Raw genomic sequence first — 22978 nt, forward strand, 5'->3', positions numbered from 1 at the left:
TTATTTTGTTGTTGATTTCCAATTTCATTCCATTATGATCCAATAAAATGCATGGTAGTATCTCTAACTTTTTGTATTTGCTAAGAGTTGCTTTGTGGCACATTATATGGTCTATTTTAGAGAAGGATCCATGTGCTGCTGAGAGGAAAGTGTATGCACTTGGTGCAGGTTGAAATATTCTATATATGTCAGATAAGTCTAAGTTATTGATTGTGTTATTGAGTTCTATAGTTTCTTTATTCAACTTATGTTTGGAAGATCTATCCAGTGATGAGAGAGGTCTGATAACGTCAACCAAGATTATTGTGTTGTGGTCAATTTGACTCTTGAACTTGAAAAGAGTTTGTTTGATGATCATAGCTGCACCAAGGTTTGGGACATATATATTTATGATTGCTATGGTTTATTGGTGTAGGATTCCTTGAGCAGTATGTAATGTCAATCTTTATCCGTTTTGATTAACTTTGACTTGAAGTCTACTTTATTTGATATGAGTATAGAAACCCCTGCTTCCTTACACAGTCCATGTGAGTGGTATGATTTTTCCAAACCTATTACTTTCAGTTTGTATATGTCTTTTCATATCAGATGAGTTACCTTCAGGCAGCATATTGTTGGGTCTTTTATTTTATCCAATCTGCAACCCATATCTTTTTGTTGTTGTTGAGTATAAGCCATTAATATTTAGGGTTACTATTGAGACATGGTTTGTATTTCCAGCCATATTTGTTTATTTTTGTTATTTAACTTGACTTGGTTTTCCTCTTTGATTAGTTTTTTCCTTTACTGCATACCTCCCTCTGTTGATTTTCATTGCTGTTTTTCATTTCCTGTTCATGAAATATTTTGCCAAGGATGTTTTGTAGCACCAGTTGTCTAGTTATAAATACTTTTAACTTTTGTTTATCATGGAAGGTTTCTATTTCATTTTCAAATCTAAAGCTTAATTTTGCTGCATACAAGATTCTTGATTGGCACCAATTATCTTACAGAGCTTGATATATGTTGTTCCAGGATCTTCTAGCTTTCAGGGTCTGGGTTGAAAAATCTGCCATTATTCCAATTGGTTTTCCCCTATATGTAGTCTTATTCCTTTTTCTTGTGGCTTTTAAAATTCTCTCCTTATTCTGTATGTTGGGATTTTCATTATACTGTGTCTTGATGTGGATCTGTTGTGATTTTGTATGTTTGGCATCCTGTAGGCTTCTTGAATTTGGATTTCCAATTTATTCCTCATGTTTGGAAAGATTTCTGGTATTATTTCATTGAATAGATTGTATATTCCTGTGATTTGGTCCTCTATGCCTTCTTCTATCCCAATAACTCTTAAATTTTAGCTCTTAAATAACTCTGAAATTTTAAAAAATCGTTTTTTGGACTTTTGTTCTTTGCATTACTTTTAAAACATCTTCTTAAGTTTTTCTCTCATGGCATAATCTTCGTATACTTCAGATATGAGAGGAAATGTATTTTTAAAAATGCACCTCTGCCCTTGGAGGGCACTGTAGTGACTGAAGAGTACATGAAATTTGAATACTTTTCAAATCACTTCACCAATGACTTGCCTGAACGAGTTCATGAATGTTGCATCAGCACACAGTTCATTCAGATAGGAGTGTGACTTTGCTATGAGAAGAAAGTTTCCTAGAAGTCTTTCACTGTTACTCCCTCTGTCACTGTGTAGTCAAGGGCCATATGTCTCCCATGGAAGCCTTCCTACCAGGCTCTTGGGGTAGACATTGAAAGATGATCAGTGCTTGGAATGATTTGGTCCCTAATACCTTACTATTATTCAGTACAGGTTCTAGAACCACTTTCATCCACACAGGGGTGGAGTTGGTGGACAAAAAGCTGAGCTGGAAGATAATGTTTTATTTGTATTTTGTTTGTCTAGATGGTAAGACAAATGAACAAACAAGTCCCTCATCTTGCTGCACTGAGCACAGGCAAGCAAAGGCAATGATCACTTAAGTGATCAGCAGGCAGGCTGGTCAGGTCATTATTGGGCAAAGAGTTCAGAGATAGAAGTTCATAGGTTAGTTGACAGTGTCAGCTCCACCTTCAGTCACAATCCTTTGGAAAGGATGGACACACAAATTGTGCCTTCAAACTTTAGTAGACACTGCACCTCATACACCATTGGGTTCAAAGGATACTCAAGGACTGAAGTGGCTGATGCCAATGTGTAAGGTATTTGTAGGGTGTGTAGATCAACCCAGCCTCTGGCCCTGGAGGGACAATCACAGCAGTAGTGTGAGGAGTTCCTTTTGGCATGACAGAGGTCTGTATTTGTCTGATCAAAGGCATTATGGTAGGGTCAGCTAGAGAAGAGTACTCAGGGTCACTGGTATGTGCAGCCCCTCTTTACTGAGGGTAATTCTGGCAATTAGGGATTTGGTGCCAAATAAGGTACTTTGCTCAAGACAGAGCTAACGCACAGTGTACTCCAGCATTTCCTGCTGACTGAAGGTAGATATTTTCTAGATTGTCCAATGTATCTTAATCCGTCTACTGATTTGTGACTTTAAAGAGAGAAACTTATAACATGAGTAGCTTTTTATTAAGTGTGTATATAGGTAGAAGAATGATACATAATTTTAACATGTTGCTTTATTTTTAATATCATTTCCCCCCTTAACATCTGCATTTTGTGTGTGTGTTGCTAAGGTTGTAACCCAGTACCCTGCACACTATGCACACATGCTTTACCATTGAATTGTACCACCAGTCCAAAATTTTAACTTTAGATTGATCAGTTTTATGCCTTCATGTCCAATGTTATTTTTCCCATGGTTGAATTTAGGTAGACCTTTCTGTTGCTCTTAACAATACTAAAAGTGGACACAAATATGGATTCTTTGAAGATTGCTTTGGTAAAGTAATTGGTTATTCAAATCCACAGTCTTATCAAGTTAATACTACTTGTGTAGAATAAAAATTAAGATAAAATATTCCAATAAATAAACAAACAAATAAATAAATAAACCCTCAATTGAGGACCCATTACAGTTTTTAAAAATCTTTAATTGGGACACATAAACCTCACTTAGGAGATATTCATTCTTTTCAATATCACCTAATTTTATTTTGGTTTCTTCTCATGTGAAAATCTCAGAATGATAAATTAAAATCTTTTAAAAACTTCCCTCCAGTTCTTGAAGAAAAACATTATAAATGATGCATACATCTGAAATAAAACATGAGAAAATAATGATTGATAATGCTGAAAGTGGAGTTTTGAGATGAACCAAAATTTCTCAGTTTGCCAATTGCATCTGGGTGCTTGTCTCATAAATTTTGAAGAAAAAAATCTATTTAAGAAAGAAGAAATAGAACTCCCATCATGTGGTAAGAGGAATGATACCAGAAGAAAAAAAAAACTCATTTTAGTGTGCCATCTTAGAAGTTTCCTGATGGTTTTGGGCAGAACATGGAGCAAAATGCATTTAGGATAGGCTTTGGAAAAGGCATCCTGACTACCATATGGGTTCACTTTCAACCTTTCAGTGACCATCCTTTTTTCTTCAAAAAGGAATTTGTTGAAGGTGTTCCCACAAGTGGGTTTCAAGGTCTTTTACATTTGAAATAGGCCTTGATGGTGCCAATTAATATATCTTTCAGTTAGACTCCAGGTGTTGTTGAGTGAGGCCCATTATCCTGATTACATGGTCATTATAATATCTATTCTATTTTATACTTATTCACTGTGAACAGAGAATCCTATTTTTGGATATGTGAACAGAGAGATAGAAAACTAGGGGTTTATTCTGAGACCTATGGAGAGCTCAGCTGAAGTTCTGGATTTGAGATACTGCTTCCCCTACATTTAAAAATCTCAGGACTCATGAAGAGAATGAGTTAAAAGCCAGCATCATCAAATTAATGAGACCCTAAGAAACTCAAAGTGACCCTGTCTCTAAATAAAAATATAAAAAAGGGGTGGGGATGGGAATCAGTGGATGAATGCCTCTGGGTTGAATTTCTGGCACCAAAAAGAAAACAACACACACACACACACATACACACACTCACTCACACACAAAAAAATAAATTAAATAAATAAACAAACAAACCCTCGTGAGTAACAAGCCCTAAATCAGCAGCCTCTCTCATTCAGGAGTACAACAAATGGATTTGGGGTTCTCTCCTGATAATTATTCCAGTCTTCACCACACAATCTGGGACATGCTGGACTCATGGCACATGGATGCTCACAAAGGGCTTCAGAAAGTAGCTGAAAAGACCATACAATTATGGAACAAAATGCCCAGGTTCTCAACTGCCAATCTAAGCCTCACTAGACTAGTCAGAGGGAGGTGAAGGCTAAGCTTCCACAGAGTGACCCTGTGGCCACAAGACTCTGGAGAGGACCATGAGTAGTCACTAGCCACAACTCCCAGTTTCTACCATTGCCACTCCTGTCAGCTTTAAGCCACCTTCCTACCCAGTCTCAAGGTAGCAAGGCACACTTACCATTTCCTGGCTTTCAGGGTTCTCAGCGTTCTCCCTGTGGTTTGTTTTCAGATTCTGCATAGCAGAGACACCTGAGCTCCAGATCCAGGACAGAAGCCTACAAAAAGATTTTTAAAATGGCGGGTTCCAGACACCAAGGGAACAGAAGATTGTGGAAGTCCTTCCCCTCATCACCGGCTGCCTGAGGATTGGACAGTTCTCACCTAAGAGACTGATTGGTCAAGGCTTCAGGCACTGCCTCCAACCTGAGCCAAGTGGGCACAAAATCAAAGTCTGAATGACAGGCTGCTCCATTGTCATTGTTAACCAACTAGAGATCAGGGCTGAAAATATAGCTTAGTCAGTAGAGTGCTTGTTTTGCTGATATAAGGCCATGGATTCAATCCCTTGTACTACACGCATACACTCCCCCCCCCCCAAAAAAAAAAAAAAAAGATTAAGTAAAGGACTTTGGAAACTAGGGTTATGGATCAGTGGTAGAGAACTTCCCTAGCATGTGTGAGGTACTGGGTTGAACACCCAGCACCGCATTAAAAAGCCACCCTAGAGGGGATGTGGCTCAAGCGATAGTGCACTCGCCGGGCATGTGGGCAGCCCAGGTTGGATCCTCAGCACAACATACAAACAAAGATGTTGTGTCCGCCCAAAACTAAAAATAAATATTTTAAAAAAGCCAACAAACAAACTACTAATGGTACTGTGTCCATCTACAACAAAAAATATTCAAGAAAATAAAAAGACTGTGTATTGGACTTGTGCACCCTCAGTACATAACTCATAAATACATTTTATAAATAATATGTACATATATGTCTTCAGACAGTGTGTAAAATTCTCCTGTGATTTCTTTTCAAGTAACTTATATTACAGGTATGCTTCACAACCATGAAATCCTCCCCAACTCAATTATTATTATTATTATTATTATTATTATTATTATTATTATTATTATTATTATTAGAGGCCTTATAATTGCATTAAATGCCTCTGTATGGGGTTATTTTAAGGCAAAGTTTTCTTCCAATAATAGGACCTAGCCCAGAGAGAAATGTATTGACACTTATAACTGTTTATAAGGTTAAAGCAATTTGTGAATAAATATGTATATATTTTTTATGAAAATGATATCACAATTATTTTAATATTTTTTTTTAAATCTTTCTATTCTTTGTCTCATAAAAACACAGTTTGAGCTTAAACTCATTAGCAATGTACTTATATCCCTTACCCCAAAAAAGTGACTCACAAGTATAATTCAAATTATTGAGACTCATAAATTTTTGATCCTTTATTTTAACTAGTGAAGTCTAAAGATTTTCTTTTTATTTTTACCTTTAAATGAAGCCCACTTTTTATAGCTTTCTTGTTGTATAACTGACCTTTAATATTCTGCAAATTTTACCCCCATTCTGATCACTTTGGACTATTGATGTTTTGATGGAGGGGATCTCAAAGTGGTCATGCACAAGGTAGGAAATGGATATAGTAAGATATAAGACTGGTGATTGCTGAGTATGTAGATTTTGCTATACAAAATAAGTATTGGTGGATGATATGGGGGTAGGGAGAAAAAAAGCAATAAAAAAAGAAGAAAATCTTGAACAGTAGAGGGGTTCACAGGTTACAAGTCTACAATGATAGTGTGAATATAGAGGGTAGTGTTCTTGGAAGCAGCAATAAAATTTGAGAGAAAGAAAAAGGTAATTTTTTGCACAGTTCCCAAGTGAGAGAGCCAGGCGAATGGGTTCTTTGTTCAACTCTTCCTACCTAGGAGTGGAATTTATAGTTCATAGGGTATGTCTCAGTAAGTAGTAAAACACCATTTCTATGTACCTTTACACTTTTTCATGGCTTCAAGCTGACTTTGACAATTCCAATCACATTACATCTTTTAACTTGTTAGCTATTCATTAATTAATTCATTCATTACATTATTTATTTGTTTTTTATTAATTCACTTATTCTTTAGTTGTCATTGTTTTTACATTACTGGTGATTACATAATTGCATAAATATTCTGAATGTTGAAGTTTTGTTAAATATTGTTTTATGTTTTTATTCATACATTTAATTTTCATTGAAATGTTTTTCCTTTGCCAAGCCTGATTTATATTACACCTCAATCTTCATTTATGAAGACTAGATAAAATCACATTATTCCAAATAACTCAAGGATTTATCATCTTGGCAGAACCCTAATCACCCACTAAAATTGACCCAGTCTTTGTGAACTAAAAGCTGTGTAAAAAGTCCTCTATTTTCTTATATACACTTTAATAAAGAATTCCTCTCTCACTTTTATATTTTGGAGAGTAGACTAACTTCTCAAGCAGTAGTTAATAACCTAGGTGAGATTTCCAACTAGCTCATTATTACTTTTAAATTATTTACATCCTTGACACTAAGAGTGTCACTGATTACGTTTTTTTTTTTATTTTTTGCAAGATCTCTCTCTCTCTCTCTCTCTCTCTCTCTCTCTCTCTCTCTCTCATGACAAATTGAAATCAGATATGCTTTTTCAGTAAGAAACACTCTCAGCCTTTAATAAATTATTCTATAAAGAAAAAGGATTTTGCTGATTTTCTTAGAGCCTCACTAAGTTGCTGAGGCTGGCTGACTTTAATCTAATGTTATAGAAGTTTGATATATATATATATATATATATATATATATATATATATATATATATATATATATATATATCGTGAATATAGAGGGTAGTGTTCATTTGACTCTTTCTCTTGGGGACCGTGCCAGAGTTACCTTCTTCTTTTATTTCTACCTCATTTCTTCCTCCAAAGAAACTACCCTTTACCCTCATACTACCATTGATCCACCATTAGACTTTTAAAATCTGAACTCTTGAGCTGGTCATTCTTTCCCTCTTTCCTTCACAGCACTTTTTTCTCTACCCGTACCTATTCCACCAATACTTTTTCATGAATACTCCCTACTACATACTCAGTATCCACCAATTTCACATCCTGACCCATCCCTGTTCTGCCTTTTCCATGGATCACTTTCAGATCCCCTCCACCCAGATATCAATAGTCCAGAGTAAGGTCAGGCCAGCGTGTTATATATATGCAGGTTTTTCCAAGTCATTTACATAACAATAAGCCTATTAAATTTGGGATGTATTTTGTCTTAGGTTAAAAAAGAAAATCTACAGACTGCACTGTTAAACTGAATTGTTTAAAATTCATTAATCTCAATAATTTGGAAAAAGAAATTCTATAAAAAGGAGAATAAAGAAAAGAACATAATACATAAAAGTGACAAATTTGAAGACACACCAAGTGTATATATCAAAGAGTGTCATATATAGGTGCTTTCAAAAGACAAATTAATTTGAAATAAATGTAGTTAATGTGAGATGTAGTAATCATTTATTAATTATATATGATGGTAGTATACATGTATATGTACAAAATGCATCTCATATAATTATGAGTATACATTGCAAAAAATGAACTCTACAGTATTTTTTTTTAAATTTTGCTGAAAACACTATAAATAGCTACATTTAGGTTTATGTATTACCAAATGTTCAGGATACATTTTGTACTTTATAAAGTTTACAACTGACCAACAGACCTTTTTTTTTCAATTTTTAAAAGGAGTAGTATTTATTTTCAGGTAGAACATATGCCATCATTTATCTTTAAATTTTAAATATTTTTTAAATTATATATGAAAACAGAATGTATTACAATTTTTATTACACATATAGAGCAAAATTTTTATTTCTCTGGTTTTATACAAAATATATTTACATGAATTCACTTCCTTATACATGTACTTTATATAACAAAATACATCATATTCCACCATCATTTCTAACCCTATGATCCCTCCCCTCACCTCCCAACCCCCCCCAAAGGTCATTTTGATACATACTGATGTATGGTATAAAGTTATAGAAAAGAGTATATAACTTATAATAATATGAACAGATAAAGTTTTGTAACTAATACATAGAATAATAATAATAATAATAATAATAATGAACTTGCCATTTAGACATTAATAAATTATACATCTGGCACTACTGACATCTTTTCCAAAAAAAAAAAAAAAAAAAAAAAAAATTGACATCTTTTCCAAAAAAAGGGGGGGGGGGTTATTTGTGGGGAAAATGGTATTCTATGCTTTCTTAATATCAAGAATAAATTATTTTCAGAAGTAATATATATTTCAATATAATAGTAAAATAGAACCAGGTTTCAAGGCACATACCTCTAATCCCATTGGATTATGAGGCTAAGGCAAAATAATCCTGAGTTTAAGGCCAGCCTCAGAAACTTAGCAAGGCCCTAAGCAACTATGTGTGACTCAGTCTCTGTGTGCCCCTGATTTAAATTTCCAGTAAGAAACAACAACAACAAAAAGAATACAAAGTATTGATGAGAACACAAAACAAATTCTCATGAACTAAAGATGGAGTAGAAATTGCTGTTATTTCATCATGAAAACTGTATATATATATATATATATATATATATATATATATATATATATACACACACACACACACACACACACACACACACACACATATGAAATACTCCTCACCAAGCTGCTTAGACCTGTGGAAATTATAATATGTGTGTACCATTACAGTTTACAAGTAAGTGATAGCATAAGACTAGAGCTATACTTGTTAATACAGTGGAAATCTGGGGCCTAGGAGGAAAGAGGAGGTGATTCAGAAAAATAAAAAATAATAAAGTTTGAGAAAAAATGGTTTCTGGAGCCCAGAAATATTTTTGGTTTAATTAGAGTACAAAATACCACATAAGTATTATATTGAAGTTACATCTGTTAAATACATCACGTGTATAATGGATTTCAAGGAAAATATGTGGAACTTATCACAAACTAAATAAAAATTTACAAAAGCACATAAAATAGCATGTGCGTAAATAAAACTAATCATTACAAAGACAACTATTTTAACTCAATTTAATATATAATATTTTACTATCAAAATTTTAGCATGTTATTCTTTAAATATAAGAAGAGAGCTGGACCTGTTGGTGCACAATTGTAATCCCAGTACCTTGGTAGGCTAAGACAGGTGTATTGTGAGCTCAAAGCCAGCATCAGCAAAAGTGAGGCCCTAAGCAACTCAGTGAGACACTGTCTTTAAATGTCATACAAAATAGGCTTGGGGATGTGGAAAAATTCCCCTGAGTTTAATTCCAAGTACCAAATAAAAGAAAAGAAGGGACCAAAAAAATTATCTTAGAAATAAAATATATGTAAAATACCCCAAAACCTTTAAAAAAAGCAAATAATATAGTTATTGTAATGAGACACATTTAAAGTATATTATGAAACTATACTGCAATAATACAGACCAATAAATCATAATATGAATCAAATCTGAAACCATATGTAGATCAATAGTACTGTTAAGAGCAATAGAAAGGCATATGTAAAACTAACCATATGAAAACTAACATTAAACGTGAATGAATGAATCTATCCAACCTAAAGTTAGAAATGGGACATAGTAGCAAAGTTCACTGTTAGAGTGTGTGTGCAGAATGTGCAAGATAGTCAGTTCCAATCTTAGCAACACTATAAAAAGCAAATATTAAGAGGGAATGATGTTGAAAATAAAGCAGAATATTAAATGAGACACTCTCCCTCCATCTATAGATACATTTAAGGAAAAAAAAAAAAAACTACTGTGAGTGTCTCTTTGGCAAAATCATGAGTGAGAAGAGAGATTTAGATACACTGGATATTAGTCCAGTCTTAAGAAATGTACCACATTTGGGACAAAATCCCCAATTACCATCATCACCTCTAGTGAACAGAAATGTGAGAGAGGGGCTGAGGATGTAGCTCAGTTTTTAGAGGGCTTGCCTTGTATACACAAGGCCCTGGGTTTAATCTTTAGCAAACCCCCTACCAAAAAAAAAAAGAAAAAGAAAAATAAAGAAGGAAATATGAAAGAAATAATACAAAAATTGGTGATATCTAGGAGCCATAAACGCCTTCACAAGTGTTTCATCAGCTGTGACCAAGACACAAAAATACCCAAATATCAAAGCTATCAATTTATCTCAAAACAACATCTGCCAGCATATTTTCCCAATTACTGTTGCTGACAGATGAAGTTCACTCTAGCTTGTATTGTAGGTGAAATTACGGAGGAATCCAGTAAACTACTCTTAGTTTGAGTGAGATTTTTGCACTTCCTGAATCCTGCCCCAACCCTGATACACTAGTAATAAGGCCAGAACTACCAATTCCTCCTAGAAAAAGTTTTTGGTTTTTTTTTGGTGGGTGTGTGTATGTGTGTATTGAATGTTTCAAATTTAACATATTTTGTTTATGTTACTATGTCCCTGATACACTAGTAATAATGCCAGAACTACCAATTGCTCCTAGAAAGTTTAGAAAGTTTTTTTGTGTGTTTGGATGTGTGTGTGTGGATGTGTGTACTGAATGTCTCAACTTTAACATATTTTATTTATGTTACTATGTCCTGAAGTTCCAATCTCTAGAACAAAAGGTGACTGAGCTTATGTAAATCTCTGTAGATTTCAAACAAATGAATTTACATTCTTTTCCCAGCACTTTTATGAACTATGATACCAAATAGTAGTTCAGAAAGGAGGTTAAAAAAAATGATCCCTGTTTATTCCAACAAATCTTTACAGAATAGTCCTAAATTGGCTACTTCATATAAACTTTCCACAGGGATAAAATGCATCAGTCAAAGAGATTTTCTGTAGCCTGGGCAGTGTTGTTGAAAAGGTTATTATAATAATCTGAAAGAGCTAGGTTTGGTGGCAAATATACTAGAGGCTAGACAGGTGAGTCAGGAGGATTGTGATTTGAAAGACAGCCTTAACAACATAGCAAGGCTATAAGCAACTTAGTGAGATATTAGTGATATATCACCTGTCTCAAAAAGAAAAAAAAAAAGGACTGGGGACATAACTCAGTGGAAAGCACCCCCCGAGTTCAATTCCTAGCACCAAACCACACCAAACCAAACAAATATCTGAAAGATAGTAGGGACTCCAGAGTATATGTGTATATGTATAGATAAAAATTTTGGTTAAAATATAAAGTTAATAAAGATAGTTTTGGAAAAACTAACATGGTTCTTTTTTTTAAAGAGAGAGAGAGAGAGAGAGAGAGAGAGAGAGAGAGAATTTTAATATTTATTCATTCATTTTAGTTTTCAGAAGACACAACATCTTTGTTTGTATTTGGTGCTGAAGATCGAACCCAGCACCACACGCATGCCAGGCAAGCGCACTACTGCTTGAGCCACATTCCCAGGTCCTATCATGGTTCTTAAGAGCTCAAAATAAAAATGCCATATAATCCACTAATAATAATTTTTTTGAAGCAGGGTATTATTGTGAATGTCTGTACTCTCAGTGGCTCAGGAGGATGAAACAGGAGGAACTTAAATGCAAGACCAGCCTCAGAAACTTGGCAATAGCTTAAGTGACTCAGTGATATCCTGTCTTATTAAAAAAAAATAGGGATGTAATGATAGACCCAACCTGATCTTTTCTTAAAATTGGGAGCCATCTTGCCACAAATCCATGAAGAGATAATTTCGGCTTTACTATAAATTACTGTAAATTCTGAATCTGCTTGGAATGCCTGCCCGTGTCTTGAACTCACCCATGCCTGGCTCTTGGACAAGATAGCAGCCCTCTCTAAAACTTTAATGACACCTCATAAATATTGGCCTTCCCTGGCCAGACAATGACCCTCTCAGAGGCTCAAATGGTCCTAATAAATTCTGATATTGTGTCCAGCAAAAAATGTAAACTACCATTAGTGTGACACTTGTCAGAGTTCTATTATCTGTAACCCCCCTTTGTGTAAATTTCTGGGCTATAAAGCTGGGCTGCAGAAAAGCTGGGGTTTCTGTCTTGTTCCCACGGTTTTGGGAGGGAGAGGCAGCCCAGCCGGTCGAAATAATAAGCTTGCTTTAATTTGATTTTAATTGGAGTCCGTGGTCTTTTCTTGTGTCCTTTCTAACATTTTGGAGGCCCCAGTGAAATGACCCTGCCAGACCAGATCACAAGACCAGACTGCTGGAAATTCTGAAGCCGGCATTTGCTCCTGGGCTCCGGGCTGGAGAGCCACTCTAGGAGGTGCGCACCTTGAGATGTTCCAAGGCCTTGGAGTGAGCCTCAGTCCCTGGAGCACTGCAGTGAACTGCCACACTAAAACTATTAGCAAGCACCTGGTGGAGGAGGCCTCCATAGGTAAATGGTGCCTTTATAACATCTATTATCCAGTAAAGGGAGATCTCTTCTGAAGACTGAGAGGTGGCCTGGCAAGGCTGACATATACTCCTGTCCAGGACAGTAACGAGAAATTGTTCTGTCCTCTGTTCTGTTCTGTAGGGAATTCCTCTGGAAGGATAGAGATGTGCCGATGGGCTTGCACGCGCTCCTACCCTGGAGCTTTAGCAAGACGTTGCATTGCTCCTCTGTTTTTCTGTTTTGGCATCAGGTTTCTGTTTTCTTGTGTTTTGTTCTGTGTTCTATATGTTTTTTGTTTGTTTGTTTTTGTGCCTTTTGTTGTGTGATTTCTGTGGTAAAAACTTAAGGATATTGGACGTGAAAATGGGTAATAAAGCAAGTAAGCCTGAAACCCCTTTGGACTGTGTTTTAAGGAACTGCGATGAACTTTATCCCCCTTTGTTAAGCAGGATGAGAGAACCCCTAGCTGGCTGCTGGAGCACACCCACTGCAGAGGGCAATGCCTGCTGGGGATCTAAGAACTGAGTATCTCCTAGGTTAACAAGTGAACCTCCTTTAAAACCCCTTGTCCCTCCAAATCAAGAGAGTCACAAACTTTGGGCAGAGTCCCTGTGTTTCTCCTTTGTTAGCAAAGCAATAAACCTCCCTTTTTCTTTTTCTCAAAACCCTGTTCTCATTATTAAATTGGCATTAATTGGCTTCAAGGTCAGGAACTGAACTTTCAGTTACAAATTTTGATACCACCCCCCCCCCCCTGGAAATTTTTGAGAGCTGACTACTGAAGTGTTAGGAGATGGAGCATGCCTGGGGTGGAATGGAACCAGAGGAGCTAATCCTGTAAATAAAAGGAGGGACTGAGGGACTCCCAGCAGCTGCTGAAGCCCTGTTTCTTCGGGGAATTCCCTCCTTTCTTCCTTGCACTGTGAGGATTATGCCACCTCTGTCTTCTTAAAAAAATAGAAAAAGAAAAAGGGGACACTAAATGCAGTAAAGTCGCCATGGAGACCCTTGATTTTACATTTCGGGTTGCCCGTCTGTGAAAACATCTGGTCCCCTTGTGGGGACATCTATAGTGCCACTGGTGTAGGAGATTTTTCTCTTATCTGCTCTGTTTTAAAGGTTTCTGTCTGTCAGCCATAGTCTGGAGCTCCTTTCTGTCTGTCTGTCCTGTGTCTTTGTTTCTGGCCCTTTAAGACATGTGCAATAGTGTATTGATATCATAAATTGTTTCTTGGGAATGATCTTTGCTGAATGTGTGTCTAAACAATGATGTTTTATTGTAACAATCTGGTATCTGAATGGGTTTTTGAAGCATTGCACAATCTTGCAGTTAAAAGTTGGGTTTAGGTAATTTTTTAGTTTATGATTTCAGATAATTTATGCCAGAGAACTTAAATACTTAGAATGGAAAAAAAAAAATAACTCTACTTCCAAGTTGGCAAGTTACTTCCCAATCATTCAGTATTTTTCACCAATTTTGAATTGGATAGCCTGGGAAAATGTCACTGTGTACCAGTGCATTAATTTGGAAAAGGATAGTAAATCATAGTATGGTATCTGTTGACAAAACAAGATGTAAAGATATAAAATTTTGTGAATTGTATCTTAAACTTGTATCATTATTTTCAACATCCGAACCTGAAAATTATGACTTATGGTTAAAATGCCTTAGGTCTGAGGTGTCTTCTCAGAATAGCAGTTTTTCCCTGCTCCTTCCAGACCTCAGCCAGGACTTATGTTGAAATGCAAATGAAAGAAGCCTGCAAGCTCAGTATGAGACTGATCTGAGGCCTTAACAAAAAAGGTAAATTGTATGGCATTTACTAATTACTGGCCAGTCATTTTTTCTAGGATTCTTGTTTTTTTTTTTTTTCTTAGATTCTGTATTTTTTTGAGCTCATGATTTCGATCCTACAGACATAGGTTAATGTTTTTCTGATCAGTTCTATCTTTGACCAACTGTGGAGTTTTTGAAACATTGCAATGGAGATTTCATCTGTGAAAAGCTACAAGGCCTTTACTATTGTTATGTGTGCACACTTGTGTTATGTGTTGTATGTCTCTCTCTATATATACATATGTCTGTATCATATATATGATATACAAATTAACATATATAAGAAGCTCTCATAAAAACAAAGTTTAAAAAGTGGATCCAAAGATTTAAATCATGTGATTTAAATGGCTCAATTTAAATTGGATAAACAGATAAAATAAATGTCTTTAAATTTAAGCTTACATGTTTTTCTAGGTGTTCAAAAAACTCATAAAATATTAATGTCTATAAAATGTCTAATATGCCTTGGTTCTAGGATTTTTCCTTCAACAACAACAAAAAAATGGCTAGCACTGTTCAACTCACTTGTCTAATATTTTGATAAAATAAGTAAAGTAAATTTGATATGGGTTTACTCATTCATAAGTACTTTTGTTACATATCTGATTAATTTACTAAGGTCTGTATGAGTTTGTTTTTACAATCAGTCATGTGTTAAAGAGACAAAAATTTCTTAAAACATAAGTTTACCCATTACATTGTGTTTATTAAGTTTTATTTTTTTCTAGAGCAAGCAACCATAAAAATTAAACAACTGGTTAAATAAAAACTGTTATTTTAGAGCATTGTACTGTCAGTTTTTTAAAAGCTAAACTTGGTTAATATAAAAACATCAATGTAATTGTGATGCTATTAATGTGCTCATATCTTCCAGGTATACAAGTCTGTAAGGGAGAAACTTTAAAAGAGCATATATCAAGCTAGTGTTCTGAAGTTGTATGGTAAAAAAAAATATATATATATTGGGGATTTATTTACTTGTTATCAACAAGATATGTAAAGTTTTATGTTACTTTTTACATTGGGGAACAATTTATATGTATTTTTAAGTTAATGAGAGCCTAAACTATGTAAAGGTTAAAAACTTTTTTAACCTTTCTTTAAGCCTTTCTTTAACTCATGTTTTAAATGTGATATCATATGGTGTTAGCTAATGTTCATGTGACCTAAAACAATTTATGTAAACTTTGTAAAGTGATATTTAAAAAGCAAATATCAGCTTTAGAACTGGAACACTTAAGATTTATAAAGAGCCGGGCCTTACCTGAGTTAAGGCTCTGTGTCCCATCTTACTATATGTGAGAATGACTACAAAAGCAGTAGGCCAGATTGTAGTTCATTTAAAGTTATGTTCAAAAGTTGTTTTTTATCTGTCAAAATTACTAGGATCTCAAACAGGGGATATAATGTATACCTCAGCCAAAATTCAGGGTAGCTATTAAATGAACTAAATGTTTTTACTCTTGTTAATTTTATTTTGTAATTTCCTTATAAGTGATCTAAAGATTCCCTGTTAGTGTTTTACAGAAATTTTGCATTAAGAACACAACATGGTTTAATTTAAGATAATAAGCCATCACCTAAAAGACAGATAGGATAATACAGATCCCATTTAATAAAAAAGATAAATAATTGTAAAGTTATAGACATTAAAGCCCAGTACTCTTAATATAAGGCTGTTAAAATTTATTTGTTGGATGTTTAAGATTAACTTTTAAAATGTTGAAGGCTTGTGAGGGAACTTCTGTACAGTGACATGCTCCAGCTGCTGCAACATTTATTCAGTACTCATGGTCTTTGTTTCTCTCATAGAAGCACCCATCCCCAGATGACTTTACAACCTGTTCTTTCCCAACCAGACTTCAAACCGAACTGACTTCTAAAAGGAAACTCATGTCCCTCATGGCGTGCCTCCTCACATCACCCCCTCTCAGCTCAGAAGAAGCCAAAACAAGCGATGCCCCTCTTCTTACAACAATGGAGCCAAAAATAAATAGACTGTCAATATAAGTAATTAATTAAGTCAGATCAAATCAGGGAGACCAGTTTTGGGTGAGTTCAAAAAATGTTGGAGACTGTTACCTGAGGAATTAAAATTCCCTCAGTGCTCTTCCCCTACCCTATCAAAGATTTGAAAGGGATACATAAAAAAGGGGGGGAGTGATAGACCCAACCTGATCTTTTCTTAAAATTGGGAGCCATCTCGCCACAAAACCATTAAAAGATAATTTCAGCTTTACTATAAATTACTGCAAATTCTGAACCTGCTTGGAATGCCTGCCTGTGCCTTGAACTCACCCATGCCTGGCTCTCTGACCAGATTGCAGCCCTCTCTGAAACTTTAGTGATGCCTCACAAATCTTGGCCTTCCCTGGCCAGATAAGGACCTTCTCTGAGGCTCTAATGACCTTCATAAATTCTGATGTTGGGGTCAGCAAAAATGTAAACTACCATTAGTGTTATGCTCCTCAGAGTTTTGTTATCTGTAACCTCCCTTTGTGTAACTTTCTGGGCTATAATGCTGGGATGCAGGAAAGCTTCGGGTCTGTCTTGTTCCTGCAGTTTTGGGTGGGAGAGGCAGCCCGGCTGGTCAAAATAGTAAGCTTGCTTTAATTTGATTTTAATTGGAGTCAGTGGTCTTTTCTTGTGTCCTGGTCTAACACCACCAGACACTGAAAACAATTATGAGGAGTTCCTGGCCACAAATTTCAGTTCCTGACATTGCTAGTCTCAGTGGCTTCAAACAGCCTCCCTACCCAGTCTCAAAATAAGAACACACACTTGCCATTTCCTGGCTTTCAGTATGCTTAGTGTCCCTGCTGTAGTTTTTTCAGCTCCTGTGTAGCACAGAAACCTGGGGCTCCAGATCTACAACAGGAAACATAGAAATGGATTCAAAGAATGGCAGGCTCCAGAAACACAAGGACAGGAGAATGTGAAAGCCCACCCGTCATCACTGGCTCTGTGTTGATTGGACCGTTCTCACCTAAGAGAGAGATTGGAAAGGGCTTCAGGCACTTCCTCCAAACTGAGGCTGGTATGTTTACTGTTTGAGTGACAGTAAATTGCATTCAGATCAGAAACAAAGTCGCAAAGACTGGTTCTTGGTTGCTCTTATTGTTGATAAAGGACTGGGGATCAACCATGTGCTGTGGTGCATGACTGTAATCTCAGCAGCTGGACAGGCTGAGGAAGGAGGATTGTGAGTTCAAAGCCAGCTTAAGCAATGATAAGGCATTAAGAAACTCAGTGAGACACTGTCTCTAAATATAATACAAATAGGGCTAGGGACGTGACTCAGTGGTCATGTGCCCCTGAGTTCAATTCCCAGTAGAAAAAAAAAAAACAATGGGGATCAGATCAAGAGGTACTCACTACAGAGCCCCATGACAACAGATGAATACATTCATGGATGGATAGACACATAGATAGAGTGTTGGGACAGGGTCTCATATTCTCCTGCGATGGCTTTTTTTTTTTTTTTTTTTTTTAATTTGCTGTGAATTGCATTAAGTGCTCAGGACAGAATTATTTCATAGCAGAGTTTCCTCCAAATACATGGATCCAGCACAGACAGAAGTGCATTTGTGGCAATATGTAAATCAATGGATGTGTAACTGATGTGATTCTGCAATCTGTATATGGGGTAAAAATGGGAGCTCATAACCCACTTGAATCAAAGTGTGAAATATGATATATCAAGAACTATGTAATGTTTTGAACAACCAACAATAAAAAATAAAAAAGAAGTGCATTTGTCATGTATATAAGGATAAATCAATTCATGAATACATATGTGTATATTTTTATAAAAAAGAAATATTACAATTACTTTACATTTTCTTTAATATTCATGTTCTCTGGTCTTATGAGAAAACAGCTTGAGATTTCAACTCATTATTAATTCCCTGAGGCAGTAATATCCCCACTCCCCTATAAATTAGGAGACACAAGTAAAATGCTAAAGTTTCTAGTATTAACATTAATAAAGAAAAAGAGGTGGAGTGTGCCAGGTCTCTAGATCTGTCAGTATCCCAGACTCTAGAGTATAAGTAACTAAATAATAATTATGATTTGAGAGTAATCATAGGATTTTGTCTTTTTTTTTCTTTTGGTATGGGGTACTATGAGAATATTAGCACAAATCACAGGCATTTATGTCTGTGTGTGTGTGTGTATATATATATATATATATATATATATATATATATATATATATATATATATATATATATATTCATAACTTAATACAGCCCATCAACAGAGTCAACTTTAGATTTAAATGAAGAAAAAGTAAATCACTATTGCCAAGGTCAAGCCCTAGTAGGGATCAAGGGATCCTGAGGGACGAGTGGTGTCTGGTGCTGAAGGATAAGTAGCGTCCATGAAAGAAAAAGAGACAGGATGATGGTTTCAAGTTATGAGCAGCCTTCAGAAGGATCTGCTGCCCCTAGAGGGCCTTTATTATTTTTTGTTTGTTTGTTTTACAGGGTTTTTTTTTTTTTTTTTTTTTTTTTTTTTGGTAGTTAATGGATAGCATCAAAACTTCTTTGGTTTACATAACTTTCAAGAGTTACAATCTTTTCAAACATTAATTAATTATCAAAGATATTAAGCACATTATATAAAATTTTTCCTGTAACTTTGCCAATCATGATTAAGCTTTTACATTTTCACCTCAGTCCCTAGGGGCTCGAATACAAAACTTGACTACCTGTCTCTTGACCTACTATTATCTTTTAACTTTAAATCATACCTATAATTATTCCATTGACCTTTAAATTTAAAATATACTTATAATTATTGGTAAGCTTTCTTACTTCTAAAGTTCCAATAAATAACACTAAAACAGTGAAAGCCTATTTCTTAGAAGCCTACTACTCTGAACTGTCTCAAAAATATATCTATATTAATTTTACATTATTTTGTTTTTAATTTCCAACTAATTTCCTTTGTTCATATGACCTATTTAACCACTTTCTTAAAAGAGTTTCTTTGATCATTGTTCAAAGTACACCAATTCTCATGTCTTTGTGATCTTTAATTAAAGGGCAGGCTCTGCACCTCAAACCATTTGTCATTTATATTAACTATTTTTTCCTATTTTCTTTTTTTTAATTTATTTTTTAGTTTTTGGCGGACACAACATCTTTATTTGTATGTGGTGCTGTGGATCGAACCCAGGCCGCATGCATGACAGGTGAGCGCGCTACCACTTGAACCACATCTCTAGCCCTTGTTTCCTATTTTCATCATGAATTCCTGTGTAAAGTAAGAGAGTATGTTAGTTGGAGGAATATATGTCACAAAAGTGTGACTTTAGGATTGGGGGCTTAGAGTAAATTGTTAATCTTTTCTCAGGAACCTTGATTTGCAATCTTTTCCCCATAAACTTCTGGAGAAATAAAACTATTTTGTGTCCTCAGAGATATTGAAACACGTCTCAGGGCATGTCTTAATTGTACCCTTAGTCTCATTCTGGGAGTTTCCCTGCAATCTCAAGTAACACATACTTTTATTATTGATTGATGTATGCCCTTTAATTTATATCATGAGTATCATAAACAAAACACTTAACATTCCTTATGGTTCCAGATTCCATATGGTTCTGCTCTGCCACAGCATCCCGCAGTGTGACTGTGTCAGTGGGTTCAGGAACACTTCACCACGCTATCTATAAGACACCATATGACTTCATATGACTTCTGTGAACCTTGTGATTGAATCTTGGCATCCAGTCTATAGTATTGGAATAGTTATGTATCACTGGATATTAAGTCATTGTATAACTTATCGGCACATTTGAACCCTGAGCCAAATCCCCATCCCTATTTTATATGTTGTTTAAAGAAAGAGTCTCACTAAGTTTCTTAGCACCTGATGTTCACTGAAGCTGGAATTGAACTCATGATCCTCTTGCTTCAGCCTCACAAAATACTGGGATTGATTTCAGTGTGCACCACTGCACTCGGTTCTGTTCACATATTTAATGCCAGCATTCCCTCTCTGCATTGTCAACTATTTTGTTTTTTCTATTCAACATTCCAAATAAATGCAGTATTTCTAATTTTTTGAAAAGAACTGCATCTCAGTTTAAAGATTTTGCTTTCTCTTTGTGAGCATTTTAAATGGGAGAAAAGAAGACAAGTAACTTGAAAATTTGAAAAATAAAAACAATGTCTGTCTCCTCCCTCTGTCTTCCCAGGCACAGACAACTTATCAAAATGTCTGATTTAAAATTTTTCTTTTATTACGTTCCTGTGTGATGCATCCTCATTCTAACCTCCCATATTGTGTTAAATGGGGGTTTCATAACTGCCTGATAAAATTGCGAAGAGATATCATATCTAAAGTCTGTTGAAGTGTCTAGTGAATATCGTTCTTTTTTTTTTCTTCTAGAGAGCAGTATAAAGTATGAAGTGAAGGCACTCAAGAAAGTCTCTGAGAGCCCTTCAGATGTCAATGATCTTTTAGTTATACAGGGCTGGGACCCTCTGGGGAACTGAGGTACTGTGAAGACCATGCCCCTTAAAATGCAGATTTTTTTCAATCAAGACATAAAGTTCTCAAACTTATTGATCAGAGTAGCAACCAATTAGTTTATTAGAAGTGATGTGAAGGAGGAAAAAGATGACACTCTGAAGAGAGAGAATTTTCTCTCTGAAAAGAGAACATGTCTCTCTTGCATTCCAGTTTTCTTGGAGATCTAAACAGAGATTCCAAAGGGTCCTTCCCAGGTACAGTTCTTGATTTTGTACTGATAGTTAGGATAACATAAAACTCTCAAGTATTCACTGCCATGACAACTTTAGGTTAATTAAATTCATGCTCACCATTTCTAAATTAACTCATAAGCAAAATTGTTGCAGGTTTTTTGGTTAGTAAGAATTACCCTTGTTTCTCTGATTTTCAGAATCTGGTCTTTAACACAGTCACAAAATTCTCCTGTTTAGAGTAACATAGGTTGCTCTTATAAACATTATTTTGAAACTGCATTTCTCCTGCAGATAACAGTTTGTTAAGGAATGTGACATATCCTGTCCAGCTAAGCCAGAAAGTATGCAAGTAAATTGCTTCATAGAAAATAAAAAATGGGGTCAATATGTTGGTCCTATTCATTTCTTTCTTTATTTGTTTGTTTGATTATGGTTGTGTGTTGAAACCAGAGCTAGTCTACCACTGAGCTACATCACCAGCCCTATATTTATATTTTATTTAGAGACAAGGTCTCACTGATTTTGTTAGTGTCTCTTGGAGAAGTTACTAAGACTGGCTCTAAGTTCATAATTCTCCTGCCTCACCCTCCCAAGCTACTAAAAATACAGGCATGTGGCACCATTACCAACCTACCATTTATCTAAAAAAAGTACTTCATTTTTTTTACCAGGTTCTGTAAATAATACTATAATGAAAATAGACATGCAGTGTTTCTATGATGTAATAACTCCAGTATTTTTTTAGATACATACCCAGAATAACTTCTAGTGGAACATAAGCCTTTTTTTTATTTTAACTTTCTGAAGAACCTTAATACCATTTTCAAAAATAGCTTTATTCAATTGATATTCTCACCAATATTTTTTTCAACTGAGTCTTTTTATATGATGCTTGTATGCTCTGGAGTACCTATTATCTTTCAGATTTTTATATTTTACTTCTAAATATTTTATTTACATTTTGTTAGTCATAGATAGACAAATTACTTTTATTTTATTTGTTCATTTTTATGTGGTACTGATTCTTAAATATAGTGCCTCCGATGTGCTGTGCAAGCACTCTACAACTAAGCCAGAACTCCATCCCCAGTCTTTGAGATTTTAAGCATAGGCATTCTGACAACACTGCACAAAGTGCAGGATATTTTTTATTTGACTTATACTTTAAATTACTGATGCAAGTGTGTTAGATTCCAGGCTTTCAAGTAGCCAGAGGAAGAGTGTCCTGTATATATTTTCTGTGATGAAATGAAACAAGAATCTGCGATTTGTAAACTTTGTTAACACTACTGCTGAAAATTTTTGTCTTTGGAAGTGTTACAAACAATGCAAATCCAATGGCTTGAAATATATAAAGATTTGCCCATGCTCGTCTCTATTGCTTTTAGCAATTGAAAGTTTAAGATACACTCCCTTGAACAGAAGTTGCTAATGTTAGACATTCAGTGCATGGAGAAACTTATTCTGAAAACCTACTGGTAGGCCTGGAATTATTACTGGGGTAAACAAGGGTAGGTCAGGGCTCAGAAAGTGCTCAAATCTTACTGAGTCTATCAGGAGATTGATTAATTTTCCCCTTTTGTACCCTTTATTGAATCAAGAGTGAAGTAATTCCTCCAACAAGAGAAGTTAGTAAAACCACTGGTAAATCTCTTTTTGGGACAAACTGACACCTTTGAGATGTAATTTCTCTGCCC

Source organism: Marmota flaviventris, unplaced genomic scaffold (genome assembly GCF_047511675.1).
Source record: "Marmota flaviventris isolate mMarFla1 unplaced genomic scaffold, mMarFla1.hap1 Scaffold_73, whole genome shotgun sequence".
NCBI classification, from domain to species: Eukaryota; Metazoa; Chordata; class Mammalia; order Rodentia; family Sciuridae; genus Marmota; species Marmota flaviventris.